The following is a 7,662-nucleotide window of genomic DNA, read 5'->3' on the forward strand; positions in this document are numbered from 1 at the left end:
GAAAGGAAAGGAAAGGAAAGGAAAGGAAAGGAAAGGAAAGGAAAGGAGGGGAAGGAGGCAAGAAAGGAAGTGTCGTTTAGGGAGGGGGAAGAAAGGTAATTATAGAAATCTCCCTAGATCGTTACGGTGGGTCTTCAAGTTTTGAGTGAGCCACGAAATCTCCAAAATCTAAGAGAGCCTAGACTCGCGCAGCCACCCCTTCAGCCCGCGGGCCCCACCGTTTGTCCTAAAGCCTGGCCTCGGCGGAGAGGAGCCCGCCTCCGTTTGCGCTCCCCGCTCCCACAGCTTTGTGTCGCCTCCCGCGCCACCTACCCCAGCTTGGAGGGGCTCCGGCTCACCCACTAGCGACTAAATCCCTCGGCTGGGTTGGAAGACAGCGCGCAGAGACTCCAAACAAAGCGTAACCACGACAACAACCAATCCCAAGGAAGATGGACCGGTCTTTTCTTACCGGTGCCCCAGTAGGACAAACTGTCTCCGCTCGAAATTGGAACGAAAGCTGCATCTCAGGAGTTGGACGAGGAACTTCACATTTTTTTCCAGGTAAGTTTTAACATTTAAATACTTTTAGAAAGTATTTAATAAAGAAACATTTTGTTACAATTAGCCAAGTGGAGGTAGCCTGAACTTTTAACTGTTTCTGATCTATATTTATTACTTCCATCTAGAGAATGTTTATTTGTCCATGTATCAACTGGTCCTGCCACTAAACCTTAATCTTGAATAGTGATTTGTGGGGCGGGAAGTGTGGAAAAGAAGCCAATAAAGCCGTTGCTTTACACGACAGCAGTTTATTTTTAAAAGGAAAAGTAAATAAGTCAATTATCACTCAATGCCTATCAAAAACCTCTCAATGTATAGGGTGAAAGTATTTAAAAATTCTTTTCTGGAATATGTTTTACTGTAAAATATTGACAGTGACACCCACTATTTTCATACAAAATTTTAAGCTTAAGTATATATCATGCTATTTAATTTTAACTTCTAAATTCATCTAAGTTTCTTTTTTTGTGGAGCAAATACATAGTGTACAAAATGTGAACTTTATTTTAGTTAATAACAGGTATTTCTGATTTTAATTTTTTTTAAGTTTGCAAACTATTAAATTCCAAGAGGAAGTGGCTAAGCATAATTGTAAAAGATATCTGACATACGATAAACTAAACGCAAACATTTCACTGAGGTTTTGAAAGAAAATAGACTATTTCCTGGTAACAACTAACATTGCATCAACACAAGAATGAGTAATATACAATGAGAAGTAAGTAGATTTTTGATATTAAAAAACACAGTGCCTCACTCAAGAACGGTAATGATTTTGAAAAATAAACTACCTCTGGTTTCAAATCTAATTAAAAGTTAGGATATTTTTTATTATCAAAATCCATGCTCAAGTGCCATTTTTTCTTTTGTTTTTAGTTTAGTTTTGTTGCAAATTTGCAGACTATTCAAATTCTTCATTGAAAACACTCAGGATATCGAATCATATTGAAATTCACATGTAAAAATCTTAAGATTGGTTTTATTTGTAATTATGAAACTATTCACGCTTTTATTAAAAAATATCAAATCCATTAGTAATCAATTAATTTCCAGAACTAATTTTAAATAGCTAACTTAGTAGTCAACTTATTTGAATGTAATGTCTAAATTGCTTTTTTTCTTAAATCTTACCCTGGCAAACAAACTGATTAGCAAAAAAGACAAATATTTAGAGTTCTCCTGAGAATAAATTCATCCATGGTGCATGTTACTACACCTATTATATTCTTATGTTATTTTTTACCTGGAAGAAAACTGACAACCCTATCAATTAGTCATTACTTAGCTGTCATTAATTAATATCACGAATTAAGAAATAAAATACAACAATTATCTCAAATAGTTACATATTATGTTTTGTGTTTTGTTCTGTTTTGAGAGAGAAAGAGAGAGAGAGAGAGAGCAGGGGAAGTGCAGAGAGGAGACAGAGAATCAGAAGCAGGCTTCAGGCTCTGAGCTCTGGGCTCTGAGCTCCGAGCTGTCAACACAGAGCCAGATCTGGGGCTGGAACCCACAAACTGTGAGATCATGACCTGAGCTGAGGTCGGCTGCTTAACCAACTGAGCCAGCCAAGCACCCCAAATAGTTACAGATTATAAATCAATTTAACTTGAAACTATTGCTTAACGGGGCTCCTGAGTCAGACGGTTAAGCCGCCGACTTCGGCTCAGGTCATGATCTCGCGGTCTGTGAGTTCGAGCCCCGCGTCGGGCTCTGTGCTGACAGCTCAGAGCCTGGAGCCTGTTTCAGATTCTGTGTCTCCCTCTCTCTGACCCTCCCCTGTTCATGCTCTGTCTCTCCCTGTCTCAAAAATAAATAAAACGTTAAAAAAAATTTAAGAAACTATTGCTTAACTATGCAGCATTTAACATAAATTTATTTCATTGCAATCTTCCTAGAAAGCATAGTCTAAAATTGAGCAGGTTAGTTTGTCTATAACATTTTAGCCTGCATTTTTTTCCTTTTTAATACATAACTTTATTTTCATTAAATTCTGCTCTTGTTTTGAAAAGTATCTGAATGATTGTATTTATAGCCAATTGACCTAACACATTATATTTCCCTTAGAGAGCACATAATATTCATTGAGGAAATAAAAGGATGAAAGAGAACTATTTGTTCTTCTGATATCTAACAAGAAAAGATTTCTTCGGAAATGTTAGTTGAGTAGTGAGATTACTTTAGTTTAAAAACATTGTTCAACAGTTGTCTTAGTTTTTATTCAGCAGTGATAAAATTTAAATATCCCAGAGTATCATTATAGTTCTCAAATAGCTGCATACCAGGTGTTTGTTTTATTTTCTTGAGGATGACTATTGAGTAATAATAGTTTTAATATGTGACCTGTAGTGTTGGATTCTTAGACCTCTGCTTCTCTTTTTCCATTTAAAGACTATTGCGAGCTCTCAAGTTCCTCCTCTAACCCTTTTGGTGCTCTCTGTCTGCAGCTGACATGACTACCTACTTGAGTTCATCACTTTCCTACAGTTCCCATCCCATTTCCCAACCTCGTGTGCACCTCCCTTGTATCAGATTACTATTCTAGGGGCACCTGGGTGGCTTAGTTGGTTGAGCATCCACCTCTTGAATTTGGCTCCTGTCATAATCCCAGGGTGATAGGATGGAGCCCTGCCTTGGGCTCAATGCTGAGCATGAAATCTACTTGAGATTCTCTCTCTCTCTCTCTCTCTCTCTCTCTCTCTCTCTCTCTGCCCCTCTCCCCTGTTCACACTCTCTCTTTCTCTCTAATATATTTTTTTCAAAGAAAAGATCACTGTACCATAATAACATTTAGCCCAGTACTAGACTAAATGCTTTACAAACATAATCTTGTTTAACACATCATATCTTGTTTTCACAACATCCCTTTGATGTTCCTATAATCTACATTTGAAGATGATGACATGGGGGCCTGGAAAGAGTAGCAAGAAAGTGGTTTATATCTATGGGTTTGATTCTTAGCTCTGCCAAATATTAACTAGGTGAACTCACGAAGCTTATTTTACCTTCCTGAGTCTCTTTGGTCATTGACAATCCTGGGGATAAACTTTGATGGTCAAGGCAACCCATATAAATGACATATTGTAAAACATGGCATAATGTTGCTAGCCCAAGTACTTAAGCTCTATAGACCTGGTTTCAAGTGTTGTTTTGGGCTTTTTCTAACATCCCACTGCTGGCAATTCTACCTCCTGTTGTTTCTCTCACATCCTGGTACTGTTCTCCATCCCCACAACTATCTTGTACTTTAGACTACATTCATTTGTTGTGAACTAGTACATCAGCTTCATAAAGTATCTCGCTGTCTTAGGTTTCTTTTCTAATTTGACTTCCACGCTGATGATGGAAATATGGTTTCCAATACCTGCAGAAAAATAAAAGTCATTTCTTAGCAAAGCGTACCTGATCTTTCACAATCTTTACTGAATCTACTTCTCTAGCCTTATTGTTCATCTCTTGCCATTCGACCCATGCCCCCACACCCTTCATTGTAAAGTTTGTGAACACAGTGTTCCATCTGTCTTGAAATCTTCCTTTGTCTACCCCATTTTTGTCTGACTGGGACCTTCTTAAGCATCCTTCAAGGATTATCTCAAATTTGTCTTCTCTCTAAAACTTCCCAGTTGTGCTTATTCCCTGTCCCCACACCTCAAACACAGAATTAAGAGTTGGCCCCAGGTTTTGATATTTGACTCCCTGACAGGTTGTTTATTCATTTTTTTGCCTCTATCTCCTGGCACTCAGAAGCAACTTAAAAATGATAATAAAAAGTAATTAGACTATTACTTAACTCATGAAAAATGACACCTATGAATAGGGAAATCCTTGTAAATTGTCTTTCCCTGTAGCTTTAATATTACTAATAAATATCTCAGCTATTGGACCATTAATTAACTAATCAGGAAATGAACAAAAGAAATGCCACACCAGGACCTTATTTGATTAAGTTAAAAACAAATTCTCTGTCTATAGTAAAATAATGACAATAATACAAAGTTCTTCCACACTACAAATATTTAAATAAGAACTTGTGTATCTTTGTGTTAGCACGTCTTTATTTTCATTGATGTTGTTTCCGGTGTGTGGGGCTTGTGACTGGAAAGATCAGCATATGACCATCCCCTGTTCTCATTCTGTGCAAATATGGCTACAGGCTTCCTTGACTTGTTGCTTAGACACCCTATTTGTTGTCTTCTAACTCTTTGACGTGAACTGCTTGCTGTGATCTGAAAGTTTGTATTCCCCCACACTTCACATGTTGCAATCTTTATACACAATGTGATGGTACTTTTAGGGTACTTTTTCGAAAATGGGACTTTTAAGGGGTGATTAGGTCATGGGTTGATCCATCATGTGTGGAATTAGTGCTCTTATAAAAGAGATCCCACAGAGCTCCTTAGCCCCTTTCCCCACAGGAAGATACAAGAGGAAGTTTGAAACCTGGAAGAAGGCTTCCACCCATGCACGCTGGCACCCTGATCTCAGACTTCCAACCTCCAAGACTGTGAGACATAAATTTCTTTTGTGTATAAGCCACCCAGTCTGTGGTATTCTGTTAGAGCAACCCAAACAGACTAAAACACTGCTGTTTTGAAGGTACCATGAGCAGCCTTCTTACCCAGTTGGCTGACCTTGAGAATATTGCATTCTTACCCTTTTTACCTCTATGTCATGCAACATTATTTTAGAAAATGTTTCCTCTATTGATTTCCATGAGATCATACTTTCACTATGTTCTCATTTTGTAGAAGTCTGCATTAAAAAATTGAAATTCCTAATGATGTCATTGTTTGTTATCAAATCTCTGCTCACTTTTATCTGTAGTCAATCCCACTCTCTTTCATTCGTTTCCATGACATCAGCTCCCTGTGAATAATTCCCACATTGCCTATGATATCTATTTACTTGCACTCCATTTCCAGTGGTTAACCACAAGATATATTAGGAGATATCTTCTTCTAATTCAAACTCATTTACTAAAAATGAAATTTATAATTTTCCCCCAATTTCTCTATTGCCAGTGATTATCACTATTCTTTTATTTACCCATCCTACAGGAATCATTCTGATTATCTCTGATTCTTTCTTTTTCATGGTAATGCATCTTGAAACTGTATCCAAGCCCTCCATTTCTCCCTATAATGATCTCTTACAATGCCCTTCCCTACCTGCTTGGTATTTTGTTTGGCTCTTTTCACCCTAATTCAATTATTTCCTTCATCTTGGGCACATAGTTGACTCCACCTCCATTGAGACCTAAGTATGTGCCAGCGGAATATGTACAGAAGAGAAGTGTGCAACTTTCATCCCACTTGATTAAAAGATGCTTGCCGAGTTAGCTCATCCTCCTTTCCTTTCTTTTTTTTTTTTTTTTAAGATTACTTATTTATTTCTTTTTGAGAGACAGAGCATGAGCAGAGAGGGGCAGAGAGAGAGAGTGAGACAGAGAATCCAAAGCAGGCTGTGTGCAGACAGCAGAGAGCCTGACATGGGGCTCGAACATGTGAACTGTAAGGTCATGACCTAAGCTGAAAGCAGACGCTTAACAGACTGAGCCACCCAGGCGCACCCCCTCCCCCCATTTCCTTTCTGCTGGCTATAAAGCGTGACCCTGTGAACAAATCTGAGAGCCAGATATGGAATAGGCTGGAGCAAGCCCCAAGTCCCTAAGATGATTTCCTAGAAAAGAACAAGTTACCCGCCTTGGACTGAAAGAGAAATAAGCTTCAGTTTATTTTTGTATTTGGATCTTTTGATAAAGCATTTTAGCCCTGATTCTAACATACTAATTATTACCAAATCAACGGCCAAATCTTTGTCTCTCAATACTTCACACCAGAGTTACTTCAGTGTTCTTGTTCACTAGTCTACTTTCTCTTTCTCATTCACAGAGGACCAGGACTTTAGCCCTGAGAACTTGTTTAGGCTGTAGGAGAGCATCCCAATATTCTCATAGGCTGAAGTAAATAGAAGTGAAGCCACAATCATATATCTACAGCATACAGAAACTGAAATAAAAACCAGTTAGTCTTTCCAACTGATTCTTCTATCCAAACAGGCCAGACACTGAAGGAATCTAAAAATAAGACTGGAGGACAGAAACTGGAGAAACTAAATGGCAGTAGGAGACTTCAAAGAAGATGATAGAAGACAAAACCTGGAGAGACTCCTTCAGCTGGGAAGAAGAACTGTGGAGTTTTAGGGAGGAATGTGACCTCAAGTGAGAGTAGGGAGGGGAAGTGTGTAGACTCTAACCTAGACATCTCTTAGTCCTCCACTTTTCAGGGCATCCTTCAATTCAACAAATAGATCTTAGCAAATAGAGACAAGTAGCTTCAAATTAGTCTTATTAAATCTGCTTTCATCATCTTAATTATACACTGCATGTGCTAAAACGCTGTAAACTATGGTACTAGGTAGAATTGAAACAGTGAAGGAAAAGAGAAAACCCAGAAACATGCCCAAGAAAATTTAAAGCATTCATATCTAACAAAGCACCGAAAACCAATGGTCTAGGAGTTGACTTTCCCATAAAAGTTTTAGGAAACTAAATTAAATAATTTTTAGAGAATTTTTTAAGTTTATTTATTTATTTTGAGAGAGAGAGGCAGAAAGAAAGGGAGAGAGAATCCTAAGCAGGATCCACACTGCCAGCACAGAGCCCAATGTAAGGTTTGTTCTCAAAAACTGTGAGATCACAACCTGAGCTGAAACCAAGAGTCAGACGCCCACCCACTGAGCCACCCAGAGATCAAGAGTCACATGCTCTACTGACTGAGCCAGCCAGGCACCCTTAAATAAGTAACTTTTAATTAACACAGCCGTAAGTTGGTTTTATTCCTTCCATTGTACACTAAACTAAATTATGCACTAATAAAATAATCTAATTCATCTACTCATTTATTCATTCAACAGATATCTATTGAGTAGCTACTATGTGCTAAACTCTGGGAGTATCCTGGTACACAAGACCTACTCAGAGGTCTCACAGAGACCTCACTGAGGAGTTGACATTATTCTGGAAAAAAGGGAGGGACAAGCAGAGGTGAAGGAAAGCTTCCCAGCAAGGAAGGTGTGTTAAAATAAGAACAAAATAAAATATATTACTTTCTGAAAACT

At 38.2% G+C, this 7,662-nt stretch overlaps 1 protein-coding gene across 4 annotated transcripts in view; it reads right to left on the bottom strand.

Moving 5' to 3' along the window:
- Window positions 1-389, bottom strand: part of LRRIQ1 (leucine rich repeats and IQ motif containing 1) — a 218,929-nt gene extending 218,540 nt beyond the window's left edge. For all 4 annotated transcript variants that reach the window (XM_040491296.1, XM_040491295.1, XM_040491294.1 and 1 more), the window contains exon 1: window positions 313-389. The gene's annotated coding sequence lies outside the window, so the exon portion shown is untranslated. The remainder of the gene's footprint in view (window positions 1-312) is intronic.
- Window positions 390-7,662: the final 7,273 nt, after the last annotated feature.

This window comes from Herpailurus yagouaroundi, unplaced genomic scaffold (genome assembly GCF_014898765.1).
Source record: "Herpailurus yagouaroundi ecotype Mexico unplaced genomic scaffold, PumYag 182, whole genome shotgun sequence".
Taxonomy (NCBI): Eukaryota; Metazoa; Chordata; class Mammalia; order Carnivora; family Felidae; genus Herpailurus; species Herpailurus yagouaroundi.